Here is a 22318-nt window from a genome sequence, read left to right as displayed (position 1 = left end):
CAGACAGAAGACCTAAAGCGGGTGAATAGGGGTGAAGTAGATCAGCTACATATGTAGGAGTCTGACCGTGTGGTGCTCTGTAAGTGAGGGTGAGAATTTTAAAGTGTATCCTAAAAGCTACAGGGAGCCAGTGGAGAGATCTGAGTACGGGGGTGATGTGAGACCGTCGATTTGTCCTGGTGAGTAATCTGGCGGCAGCGTTTTGGATGACCTGCAAGCGGTTAAGAGCAGATACACTGAGTGATGAGAAAAGTGTGTTACAGTAGTCAATGCGTGAAGAGATAAATGTGTGTATGATCATCTCTAGTTCAGCTGTTGATACTACAGATCTCAGTTTACTGATATTTCTTAGGTGGAAGAAACATGATCTGGACAGCTGCTGAACATGGGGGTCAAACCACATGGATCGATCAAAGAAAATCCCTAGATTGCGCAGGTTGCAATGGGCAGCAGAGGAGAGTGGACCAATACTCTGCCTATAGGGACAAACTCATCTGGAGCAATAACCAGGACCTCCATCTTACTGTCGTTAAGTTGTAAGCAGTTTTCTGCCGTCCAGTCTCTGATGGCATTGACACAAGCGATCACAGATTCCATGTTTTTAAAAAAAAGTGTAATGTGAGCAGTGCCGGTACCCTTATTCACATGTTGGCGCGTGTATCTCCCGGTATCAGCCATCATTATAACATTCTGAATTTCTACAGTAAATTAAAGATACAAGGAGACATTGGATTTAAAAGCAATTTTTTTATATTTATTTTTTGGACCATTATTATAATTACTATACGCCTTGATAATGCCCCAAAAGCTTAAAAGACTAAACTTGCTATCGTTACATAAGTATATATCACGGCCTTCATGAGAACATTTAATCCTGGAAATGTTTGCCTTGTAAAATGATATTCTGTAAATCAAGAGTAGATTCAGAAAACTTTCAAATACTTTTTTCGTCGTAGGATATTTGTTCATAAACAAAAAAGTTGTGATGAACAGTTTACTAATTATTGAACAAAAAGGATGTGGCCATTGTATTGATGAACTACAGTGGCACAGCGTTCATTTAAACAGCACTGAAAGTTCACCAGAGCGCCTTCGTGTTGTTAAACTGCTGTTGTCTCTGTTTCCCGCTCCTTCTCTCTTTCTTTCCCACAGTTAAGTCCACTCATCAAGAAGCAGAGACAGGATCCGACCTCCCAGTCACCCCGCTCCCCCCCTCCCCCGCGGCCTCGCTATTGATGATGCCACGCGTGCGTCGTCACGCCGCGGCAGAACAACTTCACACCCGGGAGAGATAATTGAGGGGTCGAAACAGCCCGCGGAAAAATAAATGGATAAACTTTGAACTCGCAACTCAGCAAGGTTTATTTGTCAGACGTAAGCCTAGAGTGCCCTTCCTGTAATAAAAAAAATAAAATACCCACCAGTTAAACTTCACGGACTAATCCAATTTGACAGCACGCTTAGTGTGATGAGAAGTTCAGATGCCCAAAGCCAGCGGGAGGAAAATAAGAGAGGAAGATATCACAAAAAAAAAAGACAAGAGGTGACTTTCAAAGTTGTTTTGATGAAGGAACAGCAAGAAAAATAATGTCGGGCAAACGGTGATGCTGAAGTGAGCTGGGAAGTATATTAATGTCCATAGAGTCACACTGATGCAACCTTTTCTTTTGCATTTCGGGGCAATGGTTACCAGGGATTGCTTTGGGGATTGCAAATAGCAACACAGTGCTGAATACCTCTGAGAACGCGGAGAGCTTGGCACAATCTTGGCAGCAAGTTTAAGCTGCAACGGAAAATCGATCGCCATGAAAACCCGGGGACGGAATATTGCAATGAAAAGCTGGGAGATGGACTGAGGAGGGCGTAGGTCGATGATCGTTTTGACAGGGCAGAGAGTTAGAAGGCTGGAGGAACTGATATCAGTGTGTGGTCGGATCGGCTGGAGGGTGACACGTTAAATCTGAATACCGGCTCCTTCTTTGTGACCATAAAGAGCTGCATTTGCCTTTTTAATTGATGTTTATTCTGCATTATGACAGCCAAAGATAATGCAGGATGAACACAACATGCATGGAGTCTACTCATCTGTTTTACGTTACCCACAATGCACTTCTTCTTTGCAATCTTCTGCCAAAACGCGGTCACGCAAAGACACTAAAATTAGCAAATACGTTTCTAATGTTACACATTTAATTCTACTAGGCATGAGCACTTCACTGGGAGCAATATATGTTAAACAGTTGCTCAAAGGCGACTGGCGCTAAACTGGTTCTCTCTGCCAAGAACCTCCAAAATAAAGTCCACACACACACACACACACACACACACACACACACACACCATCCTGCCCCCAGATTCAACTTTCCAAGGCTTAATGGGAAACCTGATTTTCAAGCAGTGCCAAAGGCATGTAGCCCCGACTAAACTAACTCTTTCCAGTGCAAAGGGGTGGGGTGGGGGGAGGTAGGAAGGGTGAGGAGAGGATAGAGGATAGAGGAAGAGTTCAGAGAAGGAGAAATGAATGAAAATGCAAAATACACGCTCTGAGCGCACAGCTAATGAATACGAAGATGAGATTACGAGGATTTCTAGGTCAGGATTGAAATGGGCGGTGGCGTTTCATATTTAGCACTGGAGTAGAAAACAAGTTGGTTTGTGGAAGAACAACCGGACACCGGGGCTCCTTCCTTTATCGTGTGTGAAAATGATGAGAAAAGCTGTCTTTAAACGGAACCAGTTTATTTCCACAAAAATCCACAGTCACAGAAACGTACAGAACTTGTTCTTATCACAAATTAAAAGAAAACACACTTGGTCACACACTGTAAAACTCTTTCATCACAACATCCTGGACATTGGACTTGGGTCAGTTCCTGTCATACTGCTCTTAATATCAATAGGTCTAAAACCTGAGTGGATGTGATCAGCTCTGATCAAGTGGTGCCTCATAAACATCACAGCAGTAAATGTGGTTTTCCAAACTTTTCCACCGCAGCTGCTGGTTCCCGGTCCCGGCCGTCATTACTGCCTTAAGAGGCTGTAGAGGGCTCTGCTTCAAAACTAGGGGGAATATATCGGTATGATATGAAACTGTGCCATCCATCGGTACCAACCATGTCATGCTAGCTTGTCGGGAAGGCGGCAAAATAACGCTCCAAAGTTCGTCTTAATTTAGGCGAGGGGAAACTGGCATGGCCATATTCAAAAAGCCTCCCTTGATCTCTCACCTCAACATATGTGAATGTTAATGTTCTCTGTTTACCTACAAGTCTCCCCTTGACAGACATGCTACTTTATGCTAACCCCATGCAGTTTTGGTATAAATGTGTTATTTTCGCCTACTCTAAAAACAGTGTGTGTGAATATTTCTGCTCACTGGGTCCTTAAACAGTGTTGGATTTGCATAAATTGTCTGTCTGGAAAGCTGATCAGCCCAATTATATGTATGTGTGATGATGTTAGTCTCCATAGTAGCCATTTCACATTGTGAGAGTTTTTTTTGAAACTTGACCTCACAGTTTGAATGACCTGTTGTGACCTCGAGGATAATCACAGCCTCATGAAACTTTACAACCACAGAGACCAACAGCGTTCAGAGGATGTGTGGCTTTACTACCTTTATTGGCAATAAGGGGGTTTCTGTGCAGTTTCCAGAACAGAAGTGCTCGCCATCCCATGGCAGAAAAAATGCAATTCTTGCAGAAATCTCCAAACGTCAAATGTTTTTGATACCAAGTCACAGCATGGACTTGTCTATGGCGTTCCTCAAGGTCTCGGTGCCTTAATGTGGTATTTTGGTTAAATTTAGCACCATATCTGTGTAACAAATGGTATCAACCCCAAAAATTGCTGCAACAAATTATGAGACATAAGCGAGGATGGAAATGTTGGCCATCATATACTTCCATCAGAATGTTCTACGCCCTTTTTCACTTTCGCAATACATTTTAATTAACTAATGAATTAATTTGTTTAATGATTAATAACCAATTTGACACACACTGCTGGGCTGCATCTTGAATGATTTAACAGCTCTTCTTTTTTTGCTTTCAGTTGGCAAACAGCTTTCGGGTGCATTGGCATCACCCATTAATCTGGAGTGTGGACTGAGGATCCGCCCTCTCTCTCTAATCCGACAACAAAACAAAGGAAACTAAATTAAATAAAATGAATATTCCTCAAATTCCATTCGTTAGTTGTGTTGACCCTGAATACTCCAGTGAAAAGGTTTTCAACATTTGTGACTAGAATTTTTCTTTAATGCATTACTGATATTTTTCCTCACTTCTCACTAAATCGTACTTCTGACAACACAGAATAAAAATGCTCCACAGTTTCTTCCTTCAAAATTCGTGGAGTTCTTTGGAGGTTGGAGGGTGTGAGGACTGGCTCCGAAGTAACAATTGAGAGCAGCTGGAGATCTGGTCTGACTGTCCTCTGGTCCCTTTTAGATCATGCATGTTGGGTGTGGGGAAAGTCTTCCTCTGCTCCATTTTGTATTTTTGTATTAAATTTAGACCTGTGAAGACCTTTTTCTATGAAAACAATCATAGAAGGGCTTAAGGATTTTTAACTTTATCAGCAACTAAATACTTAATTGAGTTATTCACTACTTTCTTGTCATACTAAATGTATATCATTGATATTGAAATAATCTATCAAATTCATGTGGTTTGTATTTCTTTTTTGGTCATTTTAAAAGTTGCACAATTTAAAAAACTGGAATTTAGTTTTTGTTGTTGTTGGTTGTTGTTTTTAGGATTTCCAAGTTCAATAACAAAAGTCCAATAAACCTCGAGTTGATCGAATTGAATTGGTTATTTTTTGGATCCCAAAATAAAATGAATTTGGTTAGCAGAAATGTAGACTCCAATATTCAAGATGGATCATTTAAACCTCTGGCCTACCAACACTGACATATTTGATCGGTGACGGAAATTATGGGATCCCCCCCAAAATATTAAATATTAAGTAATTCAACAATTATCTAAAATTACCTTTTTGAAATTTCGAAGAGGGGAAACCAAACCAGGGTTGATGGATTGTTCGAATAGTGAAATATGTTATAAATTCTGTGGTATTAAAATGTCACCATTAAGTTTTTTGTATGATATTAAATCAAACAATGATGAACTAATTATCATATATTTGTATTATTATCAGTTATTATTAACATGGCCTATAAGTATTGTAAGATTATTGGTTTTGGTGCTTTTTTCTTTTTCTTAAGTTTTTAAAAGAATCAACATGTCATACATTTCAATGTCGCACACATTTTGAAAGATGATAAATGACATGGGGGATTTATCTGTGCTCTGGCTTATATTCTGTGCTGCATCTACGACAGAGGCAGAAGTTCACAAACAGGAGAAGATGCAGAGAAGAGCTGGAATCCAATAAAAGCCCACACTATACAAATGATCACAAACACAACCAGGTGGACGGTGGAGGACTTTGCCCGTGTCAGCAATTTATTTTTTAACATGTCATGCGTCAAAGTTTGTGGGTGAATGAATGTGTACCAGCATGTCTCTATTATGTGTGTGTGTGTGTGGGTGTGTGTTGCGTGCTTCGTCTGATCGTGTGTGGAATGCCCCAGTTTAACCAGCAGATCAGCCGATGGTTTGTGTTCAGTGTGTGTGACGGCCCCCCCTGCTGCTGTGTGAGAAGAGAGCAGGGAGAGGAGCACGCCAAGTGGAGCGGTGTACCACACACACACACACACTCAGAGCGGAGACGATACAGTACATCAATAATCGTGTTTTTAGATCTGTGTGATTTAAGGGGAATAACAGAAAATTACCTCCTCTGGGCAAATAGTTATTATGGTGTGAAGTGCGTACTGGAGGCAGCTGGAACACTGTGATCCAGCTGCGGCTTCGATTTGTGATCCATTATATTGGAGTCATTTTTCTTTCACGCTCAACATTGATTGACTCACATTTTTCGAAGAAGGGCCGATAGTTTAAAGTGCTAAACTTATTTCGCGTACTTTCATCCTCTTCGAGGTGTGTTTGCATTATTAAACAGTCTTTAAAAGTGATGGAAGTATAAAAAAAAAGCATAAATAAAAACAGTCGAACAGACAAAAGTAGATCACAAAACACAAACAGGAAATCAAACAGGACTGTTTAATTTTAAGTTAACTATATCTGTATTTGTAAATATGTACAAATGCAGATACAGTTAACTAAAAAATACATTATTTATTTATAAATATATATATATAAAGGGTACACAACTTCAAATAGAAAAGTCCAATGAACCTCAAGTTAATCAAATAAAATTGTTTTTTTTTTTTACAGCTTTCTCAAATTGGTTTGTATAAATATAGACCCCAATATTCAAAATGAATAATTCTAACCTCTGAGCATATTCACATGGATGCGTTTCATTCGTGTCTCCACCACAAAAATTGGTCCTAATTGACTTTCCATTGGCGTTGTGTGCGTAGGGCCGACATGTATTTTTTTTAACACATCACATTTCTGTAAAATCAAGTTAGCCGTGCATTCAGCTATATGACAGTATGATAAAGGACGAGGCTGCAGTCAAACATCCAAAGCATGATGGACACTGGATTAATGGTGGACCTCCAAAAAAATTGCATGAATGTTGGAAGAGGAAGCAATCATAGCAAAACAACATTTACCAAAGTAAAAGTATTTGAATATCCAGCATGAGGAACCAATATTTTGTAAACTTACTCTCCACTCTCTCATCTATCAGGCAATGAACTGCAGCAGGCTAGCGAGTCATCTGTTGATCACATGATGTGTTTGATCATGTGTGTTTTTTTAACCTCTTTCTTCCCCACTGAACCCCCAGGAGATCAATAAGAAACACATTAAAGCCTTTCCTCTTTTTAACAGCACGGACCTCGTTGACCCCTCCCTTTCATATCCTCCACTTCATTTGGAATTCAAATCAACTGTAAAAAAAGGAGGAAAAAAAGGCTTCATGCATATAATTCATACATTAAACACTAGCGCCACACCATTCTTGAGGTGTTGTGTGTGGGTTCTTTTTCTAACAGCCTGAAGCTAGAGGAGGGAAATTATTCCTCTCCAGATGTATTGCATATGGATGAATGAACAAGTGCCAGGGAGATCAGGCGCTACCGATATGCAAACGTGGGGACTAATCGCTCCCAAAATAAAAATGACCAACATCAGCAGGATTCCTGCCTTCTTCGAAACAACATGGCTGAACACTAGAGTTCAACCAACATGGGCTCGTGAAGGCGGACACCGGTTATTTAGCAGTGAAACTGCTGATTGCCAGAAGCTTGTGGCCGTAGTCTTTGACGTTAACATCTGCTTTACCTTCTAACAACCAAGCAGGTATTCACAGAAACCGTTAAAGCTGAATTAATGAGTAGTTTTATGTGGGGACACACCCGTCCAACGTTTTCAGTCCCGATACAGATACCTGGGCTTTGGGTATGGGCCGATACCGAGTACCCATCTGATACCAGTGTTTAATACATAAGCTCTATGCCTCACTGTGTGGAAGAGACTGGGATCATTCCTTTATGTGTATGCAACATCACGCCTGACTTAAAGACACAGTGTGCAAAATTTCGGGGAATTTATTGGCAGAAATGGAATATAATATTCATATCTATGTTTTCATTAGTGTATAATCACCTAAAACTAAGAATCTTTGTGTTTTCCGTTAGCTCAGAATGTTCCCTTCATATCTACGTAGGAAGCGAGTCTGCGTTCACGAAGTCCACCATGTTGAGCCACTATTGTTCGACAGTAGCCCAGAACGGACAAACTGAACTCTGGCTCTAAAGAGAGCTCTTCCCGATTTTACGCTACCTGAAGGCCACGCTTGCAAAACAGTGGTACCACCAGCCGTCGTAGTATTTAATGTATACAGAATATAAACATAGAAGTCAATTGAACAATTTTCACCGATATCCGATCCAGCTGAGTCGGCCTAGGCCTGATATGCAATATCAATGCATTCCTGGTTTTGTGAACAATGGGATATTCACTCCCTTAATCAATAAATAAATAAATACATTTTTATTATCATTATCATTATTCTCGATAATGTCTGTGCTGAACTGTGATCGCAAACGCTAAGATGAGGAATTTCTGCGAGAATGAAGGGATTTGTTTAGTAGCCATAGCTCTTCCAACCAAAAGGAAGTATTTGGTTGAGTGTAAGTGAAATAGCTGCTGTGGCTTTTGCTGTGAACCACGCGGGGAAAGAGAATAGTGGAGACCTCGACTCGGTAGAACAGATGCAGCTGACACGCAGCCGAGTCTACCCTGTCAACATGGGCTCTGTCTGGCACGCTGCTGGGGTTCAGTTTGGTTGAGATCTGGAGGCCGCAGCATACGAGTCACATCACTTTCACCCTCGTCATTCAATGAGCCCTCGTCCCCCTTATGGAAGTTTATGACTCCGCTCTTTTTTTTTACTTTTCATGTCTGTATGTCTGCTCTGAATTTCCTCCAGTTTAAATGTCACTATGTGCATCAATATTTTTGTCTTTGTGTTTGTGTGTGAGTGGCTAAATCTCAACGTGTGTGTGTTTGTGTGTGTGTGTGTGTGTGTGGTGTTTCAACCGTCAGACACGACATGGAAGCCACTCTAATCTGGGTTGATGCTGCACGCAAGCATTGGCCCAGATGTGTGTGTGTGTGTGTGTGTCTCTCTGTCTGCCCCTAAAACATGACATCATGACATGGAAGCCTGCCTCAGGGATGACACAGGGTTGATGAACGATTTAAGCACACATGCACACACACACACACTCACTCACAGGATCGTCTTGACACACGGATGATCACGTCTTGCTACACACCCCCTGCTCTACTACAACTTTCTCTTCCACTTTCATCTATTCATCAATTAAATATGTATGCATTCAGATGCTAGTGTGTGTGTGTGGAGGGGGGGGGCTCATTCCGTGACTGGGGCATGCTTTTGACCCAGCAGAGAAAGGAGGGGAATGTTCATGAATGAAATATCTACAGGGGGGGGGGAATGGAGGAACTCCCACAATGACATGACTTCTAGATACACACACACGTACACACTTGCACTTGTCAGGGCCCCAGACTGACTTTTTACATTGGTTGGTGGTGGAACTTTTTATTTAACTTTTACATTTTAACCGTTTTTTATCAGTTCTCAAATACATTGATTTCTGAAAACATTATGTCAGCGACTGTAAACAGAAATAAATGTGCAGATTCAAATAACAACTTCTCCACCAAAGATGTTGGGTCAGAAGGGCGGGGGTCTATTGGCCCCCTCACTTTACGCCTGGCCCCTGTCCCGCATTATGTGTACAAAACATGTAAAAATTGCCACGTGCAAATGGCCAGGCCGGGTTTAAGTGCAATCCACATGTTTACATATTTCGGCGTTGCGTCCGTGTCATGTTTACAGCTCGTTCTGCTGCCATCAAGTGGCAAAAAAATATTTATTACTGCTGCAGACAGAGAAAGACCGGCTGAATGTCAGGCGCATCGGTGCGGCCGATCAAAATGTTGAGTCACACTTGACAGATTTTCGGTCCAAAATTGTCGCACTGTGGAGCGCTACATGTACAAACGCACACGCAAGCAGCACAACAGAACACTATAGGAGAGAGACAAAGCAGGATCTGTTTTATTACAAAGACTATTTTTAAAAGCGATTTTAGTTTAGTGTTTTACCAACTGCTCATGGTTTCACTTATTGCCTTCAACTTGCAAGGAGTTCAGGGTCAGTTAACTTTTGAAGCCACGTTAGCTGCTATGCTAACATGCTTTACGACTGGCGCGCACATCACCTTTTCACACAGCGAGGTTGGTGAGGCTACCAGTACATTTTAGGATACCGTGGTGAATTTTGCAGACAGCACATGCAAAGATTTCCTGGTGGCACATTTCTGTCAGTATGGGATTTATTTTCCCCAGATGTGAATGGTTCAAAGCTAAGCAGACGAGTGGAGGGTGGCACACACATACTAGCATTAGAGGCACAGCGGGAGAGAAAGTTATTGGAAAAGACAGCATTTTGACAAATTTTGCAAGGAAGTCTATGGGTCTGTTGTGTTGAGTATCAATAGAAGCAGACATTTTAGTATTGATTTTCTTCAATCTTCACGAGCATGTCTAAGAAGTGATTGTCATGTTTCTGCAGTAATGAGCACGTGCATACAATGAAAAAGCCGCTACTTCAGCATTCCCATCCAACCTTCACCCCTTTGGGCCTCACTGTCACTTTTCAAAGTTTCCTCACAATCCTATCAGTGCAGTGTGAGACGCAGCGGGACGGATGGAAGAACTAACAAATGAATAGACGGGGGTCCATTCATTTGTTAGTGAAACAACAACAAAAAAAATACTTGAAACCCCACCACTTTATTTTCTACAAATAACGGCGGCAGCCATTCCATTAGCTGTAGCAGCGGTATAATTAAATGCCCGGCGACAGCCATTTAACGGCGATGACCCGGGGGTCTTGATGCCTTAAGTGGCGGAGGCAGAGGTGTGGCGGTGGCTCACAGCGGTTCGCGGCAGGTCGTAACAGGTATTGGTTTGATGCTAATTGGCGCGGCATTGCGGTGGGCAAATAAGGCGGCGCTAATTGGCGGTCAGGGACACATTTCAAGGACATCTCAAACAGAGGCATCTGCCACACTCCTGAGCAATTGCAAACACACACACACAAAGATGCACCAGCCCTTGGACAAACAGTGGCATCTGTGCTTCTCAGCGGCAGTCCGAGGCCGAGCAAAATGCCCGGTTAGTTTTCTGCAAACGAGCGACTCCGTCTTTCTGAAGGGGATTCCACATCACCGCGACTTTGTCTGTTGAGGCTTCGTGCGGGCGTCCGGGTCTACGCGTGCATGTTTTGCATCAACCCCCTACGCCACAGATGGAATAGAATAGAATAGAAATATACTTTATTCATCCCCAAGGGGAAATTTGTCTGTGGCAGCAGCAAACAAGGTTACACAATAAAATTAAAATATTAAGTATGGAAAATGCACAATATATACAATATAATAAAATAACAGAGCAGGACCAATTCAATTTAAGAAAATAAAAATGCACAGTATATACACTAAATAGAATCGTATTAAATTAACTAAGTAGGAAAAAATAAACAAAACAGTAGTGCACAAGATCGCCAACCGCAGCAACAACAGTGTAGCAGTGTTATAGTCTTGTGCTTGATTTGGCCAGAGGTGATATATTATAGAGTTTAATGGCAGTGGGCAGCAATGTTCTCCTGTATCTGTCCTTGTGACAGCGGAGCTGGATCAGTCTATTGGAGAAAGTGCTCCGCTGTCCTGCAGTAGGTGGTGGAGAGGGTGGTCCTGGTTATCCAATATGGATAATAGTTTCTTCAGTGTCCTCCTCTCCACCACCTCTTCCAGATAGTCTTGTTTGCAGCCAATGATGGAGCCGGCCTTCTTAACTAGTTTGTTAAGTCTGTTGGTGTCTCCGGCTCCAATGCTGCTCCCCCAGCAGACTACGGCGAAGTACAGTGCACTGGCCACAACAGACCAGTAGAACATCTCCAACATCTTGCTGCACACGTTGAAGGATCGAAGTTTCCTCAAGAAAAAGAGTCTTGTACACAGCGTTGATGTTGGTCTTCCAGTTCAGTCTGCTGTCGATGGAAACACCCAGGTACTTGTACTCCTCCACCATGTCCACATCCTCTCCCAGAACTTTCACCGGTTGTGGAGCCGTCGTCTTCCTCCTGAAGTCGACCACCATCTCTCTGGTCTTGGCCACGTTCAGATGCAGGTGATTTCTACCGGCCCACTCCACAAAGTCATCCACTACTGCCCTGTACTCCTCCCGTCCGTCCCTTATACACCCGACCACTGCAGAGTCATCAGAGAACTTCTGCAGATGGCATGACCCCGAGTTGTACTGGAAGTCAGTGGTGTACAAGGTGAACAGGAAGGGAGACAGAACAGTTCCCTGTGGGGCTCCAGTATCACTGACCACCGTATCAGACAGCACACGGCCCAGTCAGACAAACTGTGGTCTGCCTGTGAGGTAGTCAGTGATCCAGGAGACGGTGGGCACATTAACCACCACCACCCGCAGCTTCTCACTCAGCAGCACTGGTTGGATGGTGTTGAATGCACTGGAGAAATCAAAGAAAGTGATTCTCACAGAGCCACCGGATCCATCCAGGTGCGACTGGGCTCGTTGCAGCAGGTAGATGATGGCGTCGTCCACTCCCACATGAGGCTGGTATGCAAATTGCAGAGGGTCCAGTGAGATGAGTCGGGGAAAGCGAAAGTTGCAGACGCGGGAAGGGCAAACTCGTCAGGCCCAGAAACCTCGGCAGGATAGAAAAAACACAAAAGCCTCCATCGCTCCTCTAGGCTGCTGAGAGCAGGATTAGGCCGCCGAACAATAGGCACACAGTTGCGCTGATAACGCAATGTTAATTAGTAATGCTTTTTTCCTCCCCTTCATCTGTTGGCGCGGGCTTCACGCTTGCTGTTAGCTGTTAGCTGTTGAAGAAACACAGGCAATGTCCATGCCATGGCCCCCATGACGTGGTATACTAGTAGATGGTGAGGCCATAAGGCTCCAGAGGGCCATTGATTCCTTTATTTCTTCATTGAAAAAGCCCAGGAAGTGAAGGGTCGAACTGGTTTGTGTTGGCCTCGATTGGTACGATGCAGACTTAAATCATCATCTCCTGGTCCCAGAGTTGCTCAGGTGAAATATGCAGGGGTGTAATAATGTACGTTAAAGATACCATTAAAGATCGGTGTAATGGCGATAGAATCCCAACTGGAATGTTTGGCTGCGCGGATTATTACCATCTCACCCCAAATGTCCTTTTGATGTACTGGTCATGTCTAACCCTCCATCGTATGAAAGCTTCATTCTGTAATGATATTCAAGTGCTGCTGAAGAAGCTTGGTCATCATAAAGAAATACATGTACTTTGGGATTTCAATATATACTCGTAGGACAAAAAAAATACCGTCACCATACAGAGGACGACAATATTTGTCAATGCCTTCCATGACCATTACACATTAGCTTTAAAAAAAAAAAACAATTTCTGTTCTCACACCACTACGGTTAAGGTTCAGGCTCAAAAACTTGAAGGAAACCTAATGGTTTTGGGTTAAAATGACTTCATCGGGGTACCTTCGTCGCGCTCGTTACAGTAATAAATGGGTTCTGTTTCTTCGATGCACCCGATACGACGCTGATGGGTATTCTCCTTCAGCGAAGGAAAATAATGCGAAAGTAGAATCCAACAAATATCTGCCTTTTAAAAACTTGAGTTGAACTATCTATACGTATGCAGTGAGTACTATACATTAGTAATCCATGCACTTCACTGGTCTGACAGTTGAACTTGTACACTGTGTGGTAGCTGCAGGTCAGAAAGGTCTTTGCAGCGCTGCGTGTCTGAATGGGACCATTGCATGACTGATTTTCCAGTCTGAAAACGTGTGTGCGTGTGTGTGTGTGTGTCTCTGTAGGTGTGTGTGTGCGTGCTCACCAACTGGTCAACTTACTCCAGTCTTTTCTCTCCTCTCTGACTGCACGCCTCACTGGCCTAACACTGTCTGGAGCTCCTCCTGTGTGAGTGTGTGTGTGTGTGACAGAGAGAGACAGTGTGTGTGTGTGTGTGTGTGTGTGTGTGTGTGTTATATAGAGAGAGAGACAGAGAGAAAGACAGCCAGCCCCTGGGAAGTAGGATGGTGTGATAACACTCAGAAATGATAGCTTAGCCCTGGAGAGCACTTGACACGCAATATCTCCTTCCTCAGATCGACACATACACACACACACACACACACACACACACGCACACAGCTGTCACAGTGAAGGGTAAACAAGCAGCGCCAAGGGCTCTGAGAGCCAGCAGTGAGAGGAGACTCAGGCCTCATCTGTATGTGTGTGTGTGTGCCAGCGTCGGGTGGGAGTGGCGTCTGTGTGTACGTCTGTGTGAAACATAAGTAAAGTGGACCAAATTGAGTATATTGCCACTCAAACAATAGACAGTGTGAGACCAGAGAGATGGGGAGAAAAAGAAAAGTACACAGTCAACCTGGACATGCAGCTTCTAGATCTCATCTCACCTCCTGTCTGAGTTTTTTTTTTTTTCCCAATTCCCCTCCCACCTTTCACCAGCAGACAGCGTGATGGAACATTAAAATGTCAGACGTATGGCACATCAGGTGGTATGGCAGCGCATGAGGCTCGCTACGTGAGGGAGGCATGAAAACTTTTGTTCTGAAATGTTCGCAAAGCACAAATTCTTTGTGAAATTAGCAGAGTGTCTCTAAATGCAAAATAGGAGCTCTGTGCACAAAAATCAATTTTCCCACCATTAAAATGATCTAATTGCACCACTGGCAGAATTTGTTCTTGTGTGAATGAAAAATAACTACTGATCTCTGAATGTGGGACAAAGTGACCTGCTTAAGTGTTTTCTGCAGTTTGGACCAAGCGGAAACTTCCGGTGCTGACAAATGAAGCCAACGAGGAAGCGCCAAAAACTGCAGGTGCTCACATGGTCACTTAAAGCTGGCTCAAAAAGAGGGTCAAAACCTATAGACCCTCATGTTCAAATGACTATTTACAGCAGAAATAAACATGTTCACGGCCTGTTTTTGTCTCCAAACCTAATATCCCTCTTAATACTACACAAGGTGTGGATTTTCATATAACTTGCCCATTTAAATTATATTTAAGCATACATTTTAGCATGACAGGTGGGTGCCGTACTTGGACTACGGCCATGTTTTATACAGTCTCTAAACAGAGACCAATGCCTCTAATGGGTTTAAATATTATATCGATAAAGTACTCAATAATTGCACTGCAACACCTCTCAACACACTGCACCAATCACCGTTGGTCTGTCACATATTGTGTGTAGAGCCTGATTGGTACAACTAGCTCACAGGTTGTGTTCACACCTGTTGACGACATCAGCATTTTGCTACAAACGGCCTCTTGCCTGTTCATGGTCAGCTCTGTGCGTTGTACGCATGGTTGTACTAGCCAACAGTTTGGAGAGATGCATGCTCAAAAGAAAAGCAGATATTAAGGGTAGGAAGGTGAAACACACCTTCTTTTAAACATCATGACAGACTTGGATGTCAACAGGTTTTTGGATATGCTCAAATATCACAAAGTCAACCTTTACAAAAGGGAGTCTGTGTTCGCACGGTCGAACAAGCCCTCCGCCGGTTATGTTGATCAGCACGGCTGCTCAGGGATATTAGTGGAATATTCATTTTTTCACCAGCCATGGAAACAGTTTTTTCTTTTTCAGAATAAGGACAGAAAATTGAATTCTTAGTGCAGGTAAACGTGTTGCTGTCACAGTAATATGCACTAGTCCAGAACACAGGACCTTCCTCCTTTGTATGCTGTCTTGATCCCGCCCCGACAGACTAGTAAGCAGAGTGAACGTTCTCACGTGGTCTGTAGCGATGCAACTTGTTCCATTGGATTTCTCTCAACTGATTTGGACCAGAGCAAACAAACAATAGGTACAAAAGTGTCCAAGATGTATACTGTCTATTGCAATCGGTATGAAAGCTCTTCACTGATATACAGATCTACTATAAAACCATGCATTGGCATTAAGCTACTATTAGAGTACAATGAATGTAAGTTACCCTCATGCTCATAGCAGAAATGTGTGTGTGTGTGTGTCATTACACTTGCTGATAATTGATGAGTAGCATCACAGTGGGTTTCGGTTGTTGATCAGCAGTACTGAGGCAAAAACAGGGCTGCAGCTGCTCTGTGCCACCCGGCTTGTTGTCTCCCACTGAGTCATGACTGGGAGCTTATTAGAGTCCCAGCTGAGGATGTCCACGCTTGAAACTAAGCTTTTTAATAATGCTCTGAGTTGATAGAAAATCAATCGGCTGCTGTCCAAATGAGCATTTAAGATAGTGTGTATGTAAAACAAATCCTACTTCTCTCTACCCAACGTTGTTACTCAGCAGTCCTTCAAGGTATCAAAGAATACCTTTCTACCGATCACTTTCTCTTCAGACGTTTCATCTCTAGAGATTTAACTGTGATTAGTTGATGAAGGAGGGCTGGCCTTCTTAGGGGAATGTATATGTTAAAATAATTCATATATATGATCCTTTTTTAAAGTAACTAGGCTTCAATGCTGCTATATAAACAAAACAAAGCCAATAGTTTTCATTGTTTGATTTTAAAGGTCTCTAAAACAAATCGTTACATTGTCATCTGACCTGGTAGAGAACATTAAAGAGTGGAGGAGAGAGAGGATGATTCCGTGGATGCTGAATATGAGATTTGGAGCATTTCTATTGGCCCTGAAAGGCTCTCAAAATGGCGATGGCTGAGCCGGTGGCTAGCAGCTAACGGTGCTAAAGGCGCAAATGAGGGTGGGCACTACGCTTCCATGACGCCGCCGCAGTACACCTTGGTTTCATTTCACCCGGGCGACGATCTTTACTTATCTTTCCTCAGCCCTGATGACAAGTTTCACTCAGAAAATGTTTACACAGACAAAAAGATACACAGACAGTGAAGCTCCACATAGAATAAGGACATGATGTTTATAAGTACTTAACTAATTGACAGAAAAGCAGGAGAACCTGTTTCAAACAGTCAGACGCAGAATTCAAATCCAACAGAGGAAACAGAAGAGAATTGTAATTTCAATATCCTGACCTGGAGAACACATTTGGTTCACCCAATCCATTCATCATCTATTTCCCAAGCACACAGATGTGCTTTGCAGCCATGTAACTCACCCCAGCATGGCAGCACCTGGACATTGGTATCATGGCAGGGTGCACATCTCCCCTCTAGCATTCACCACTGCATTGGAGGGGAATCATCATGGGTGGGGTGGGGGGGTGGCAGCAGAGAGAAATTCACCTCCCACCCATCAACGTGACAACAATGAGCACAATGACAGCCTATTGGCAAGTTTAACGACAAACCTAAAATGGGGTTAAACTAAGGCCATAAAAACAGAAGCAGAGAAAACTGCCGAACGCAAGTTCTAGGAAGTCATTTGAACAACGTTGAAGAAGGCTGCCGGAGGCTTGGTAAAATATTAATCCTCAGATTAAGACAGAATGGGATCACAGGCTGATGGGATTTAGAATAGATACAGGGATTGATGATATTGTCTGTCTCAGGGAACGTGACGAGGACGGACGCAAGAGGTCCAATTTAAACAATTTATTAAACCAACAATGGAGTGGTTATTGTAAATTTACATTTGTATGTAGAAAGAAAACGAATCCATTCATCCAACGATAATACTGAGATCTTAGCCAGTTGTCATCGCACTAATGAGTCCGCATGATTTCATCTGATTTTGTGTGGAATCCGACCCAGTGGCACCAATGACAAGCGTTAAGAATAATTTTATAAAAAAAGCCAATCTCCTCCCTGATGGTCTTGTTTACTTATGTGGGTCGTATAGAGGCATCAGTATCAAATTGAGACTGTTTAATAATCAATTAAAAGTTTAGAAGTTTAGAAAAAAGAATGCATATGCAATAATCAATCTCACGTAATCATTAAAAAGACAATTTAACAAAAAGATGCAGGCCATGTTGTTCATATGAAATACATATTGCGTTTAGTACACTTGCATGTTCTAGCTTGAAATAGCACATATGAAAGGGTAACTTTGGTAACCCTGTCTAACCTGGATCCTATTTCCCCCTGTTTTTGTCTCTAATGGGGACAACTTTTGAAATTGGTCCAGTATTCAGGGTGAACGCTGCAGCCGCTAAATAGGCTCTGATGCGATCGCTCCGGGCAACTCTCTACTGCCAATGTACGTCGAGTTGAGAGTGCCGGTGTTGTGAGAGTTTGTTGAGTCAGAGAACAGAGAGCGTTTCTTTGTGTTGTCCACGTTGGTCACTTAGACACAAACACATGGGAAGATAGGGTGCAGGTTGAAACATATCTAAGTAACACATTAAACTTGTGTTTCCTTGGTTTAAAAAGTGCTGAATCCCACATGAACACAAAGAGACCTTTCCATCAGCCCCTTACTGGTGCTATCTTCTAAACCCCCGGGGGCCACAAACGCAGCTTTTAATGCCGCTGCTAGCCGAGCCACTCCAACAGCAGCACATAGTTGTGGACCGCTCCAAGACTCCACCGCAGGGGGGTAGAGAGAGTTTATCTCTCCCATCCTTTCACATGAGGTCCAGCGTGAGCGGCCGGGGCGTATTGCACGGCGAACGTTACTAACTTTTCACGGGGCCACGAGATGACAGCAATCTGCTGAGTCTGCAGCTTGCAGATCACAGCAGGGGGGATTTCTTTGGTGTTTGATGCGCAGCAGCCACCGTTGCCCGCAGCTAATGTCTCACAAGCGTTACAAGGGAAGGAGGATTCCTCGCTACTGTGCTCTCTCCAGTTTCTGTCAGAACCGTGTCCCGAGGCGAAATGGTCTTCACAACATCAGCCAATAACGAGAAAACACACACACACGGAAACTTGAATGTGCTCGCACGCCGGTTGCCATCATCTTCTCAAACTGTTCTCGAGGGGTGATCAGAACGAATTTGCATATATTCTTAAATGTAAGCACTGAACTCTGTAATTACGCGGCGCCCCGAGTGTGTGCGATAGACTGTGCCTGTGATTGTTTGTGTGCGAGAAGACGGGGGCATGTTTTCGGCGGTAACGAAAGGGGAGGCGCCCTCGCTGAATGCAGCCCCTTCTACCAGCTGTCTAACACAGCTGTGGCAATTCATAAAAGATAAACTTGCACACCCGCATTATCATAAACACATGCATGCACACACACGCGCCTCTGGTGCTATATCTAAGAAGGCCTCCCGGGGACGACATCTTCCTCCTCGTGTTTCCGTGACACGGGCGATGATAATTACACTAATTCAAAGTCTCCTCAGAGAGAGGGCCGGAGATGAGGTGAAGGCAGGCAAACGCCCCCTGAAAGCACCGCAGATAGGTAGCAAACACACACACACACACACACACACACACACACACACACACACACACACACACACACACAGGGTTGATGTGGAGTTCATCCAGCTAACTGCCATATTGTAGCATAACATTACTGCACCAGGTGATCCACTGGGGAATGAACCGGGGGCCGAATTGGGATTGGGGAGGGTACCGCAGGGGGGCTTCCTGGCTGGAGAGAATGGATGGCTGACCGCTGCAGAGCTGCAGCTCAGCCTTGCTGAACTCCAGTGATAGTTTCTGAAACTCAAACGTGATGAAATTATTTCGCAACTAACTTTTTTTTTTTTTGGTGTGTAGCGATAATGTAAATTTTGCAGTTCAGATATCTTGTAAGGCCTTAAAATATCACATTATTGGACCTTACCGGTAGTGCAGCTACAAAGATATAGTTTGACGTGAGGATAACACCAAGGTGGCAACCTCCGGTTCTGAAAAGTGAAGCCAATGTTGAAGTGTTTTCAACCTGCATTTTGTCAGCTGGCCATTAGGGGGCAACTCCTCCTGTGGTATAAATAAATCTGGTTGTATAGAAGTCTATGAGAAAATGACTCTACTTCTCTCTTGATTTATTCCCTCAGTAAACATTGTAAACATGAGTTTATGGTCTCAATCTCAAGTCTTCTTCAATACAGCATGAGTAAATTATGGTCCATTTAGAGTCAAATAGACCATAAAGCATGGTTTGCCTTAGGGCGGGGCTACCTTGTGGTTGTCAGGTCGCTACCACAGTGTTGTCTGTTCTGGGAGTTGTCAGTGTCTTAGAACTTAAAACCCTTTTAGAGTGTGCTTTCAGTTCATGAAAGTTAATTTGAAGTTTTCGGTCACTTGTGGTTCCAAAAACCAAGATGGTGGAAAAAAAACAAAGAAGGCTTTAAAACCACAGTCCATTTTTCAATGTTCTCATATGAAAATAAGATCGTGAGCTGAGAAGGTAACTTTTGTGGTCAGGGAAAACAAGTTTAGATTGACATAAGGCTGGTTAGGGTAAGGTTAAGAGCGAAGGGGTTTCCAAAACAGAAACGGTTCATCCTCTGGGACTGCATGAATGGATTCAATAAATGGCATGGGCAATCTTCCCATTAGATTATAATATGTAGTAAAATATTAGGCCCTATACATGATCCCAACAAATTTCAGTGGCAGCTTACTTTGGACCAATGTGTACCTACGTTGCCATTTTTATATAAAAGCGTATATATGTAGCAAATCTTTTTCAAATTCACGCAAATGCTTTGATGCAAGAGCCAGTCTGTGTACAAAGTGGAGGGATCTAAAGCGCAGTGCTGTGGAAGGATACAGGGAGCTCTATGACCGTCTCAATGTTTGTACAAAGACGACACTAACATACAGTAAATAAGGCTTTCAGTGTGTTGTCGCTTCATCTGTTGGAGCATAATGTAACTGAAGCCTCCTCTAACACTTGTCTAAACAGCCCTGCTGAGACTCATAACTACCGTACGCGTCTGTCACACGCCTAGTCTGCTGGTTTTTAATATTTATTGACATTTTTGATTCTTTCAACAGTTAGTGCAGTACAAACAGAAACAAACCAGCATTTCCAAATCCGTATTCCCTCTCCGCCACATAAAAGGAAGAGAAACAAAAAACTAATAACAAAGGAAGGGGGTTACCCAGTGCTGACATGGAGTTCCAGTGGAGGGTATATTAATGACAAATAAAACAGAAGATATGTTTGCCTTTGCAATCCTTTTCACTCGGATTTTGTTGGAGCGGAAATCGGATGTGTTGTGTTGGTTGTTACTCGGAGGGAAGCCGAACATCGATCGTTTGCACATAACAGCCACACTGCAACGATACGAAGCCAGTTAAAAATCTGCAAAGTTTCCGTTTTAAGAATGAACGTCCGGCCAGTAACGTTGAAGGTCAGGGCTCGTTGCGTGGCAACAGAGAGGTTGGTGTCAGGAGGAGCGCCAAAGACGACGAAGAAAGAAAAGGCTTATAGTTTCAAACATGCTGGACCAGAAGGTTAATAACTTACACGACCAGAACATGTGAATGAGATTGGCATTAGGATATATTGTGAGCAGTCTGGCGATAGCGTGGTGGATTCCGTGTAGAATTTTGCTCTTTTTTCATTTCAATTTTAAACCTCTTGAGACAACGTGCTGCAGCTCTTATTCTGTTGGGCTTTGTTGGTTTAGGATCAGAGATTTCAGACAACTGAAAGCATAAACTGTTAATTGTACACGTAGACCATCAAATCTTCGTAATTGGCACGCTGATGAATAAAGAAATATATAAATGCTAAAAATATAATTTGGGCCCTTTTATAAGACCTGGATTCAGGACGTCTACCTCGACGGGGCGAGGTATGATTCCCTGAGGTTCTACAGACTGAAGAAAAAAAAAAAACATACTGTCTTTCTCTGTTCAGAGACCTGGTAGAAATATAATTACAAAAACTAAAAAAGGTCATGATTATCTGTGGTCAGAGATGGACCTCCATCAGATGTGACTGGACGATATCATAGTTTCAATAACAGTCCAATATTGGTCCAATATGTTGGGCTGAACCTGTCTCTTTTCTGCTGTAATGAAACAGACTCGTGACAGGATCAGCTGCAAAGTGAAACACATTCAGGGATTCAGATCAAATAAAAGTTCTGAATTTCAGCTGGTAACCTACAGCTGACTACACAATTCAACATTTGGGTCAACTTTCATTAAAGCAGATAAACTCCAGCTATGGCAGCACACAGTGAAGGTAATCAAAGTAATCGTACACAAAGAATAATGTTTCTGGATTAGCGTATTCATAAGTAATAAATGTTTCAATATCTTGCGAATGTATTTAGTTTCTTTCCTTCCACGACACAGAAGAGTTATATTAACAACTGTGTGCTAAGAAGGAAGTCGTGGTCTGGGTTTAGCCGAGCCATTATGCTAATTGGCACTGTCTGCTGTTAGGCTAGCGGCTAGCCTCTGTCCAAAGTTTTTTTTAAATGCTTACCAACTAAAGCTGTCTAATTTACGCCATTTTTGTTTAGCCTATATGAACAAAAATGTAAAACAATGTGTTGGAATTATTTCTTCTCAAACAAAGGGGGACATAGCTAGGCTAGCTGTTGCCCCTGTGTCCAGTCTTTCCACTAAGCTAGGCTAACCGTGACACGGCTCTAGTTCACATACATGAGATTAATATCAATTTTTCTATCACACTCTCGGAAGACAGCTAATTTCCCGACCTGTTTAACTGTGGCTTTAAAGTTGACATATGATGCTAATTTTCACATTCATACTTGAATTTGGGGTTTTTACTATGTTTACATACTTTAATGTAAAAAAAACTTCATTATTTTTCTCATACTGTTCTG

This window comes from Anarhichas minor, unplaced genomic scaffold (genome assembly GCF_050575085.1).
Source record: "Anarhichas minor isolate MPS153535 unplaced genomic scaffold, ASM5057508v1 ptg000023l, whole genome shotgun sequence".
NCBI lineage: Eukaryota > Metazoa > Chordata > Actinopteri > Perciformes > Anarhichadidae > Anarhichas > Anarhichas minor.
Note: the sequence above shows the minus strand (reverse complement) of the source record.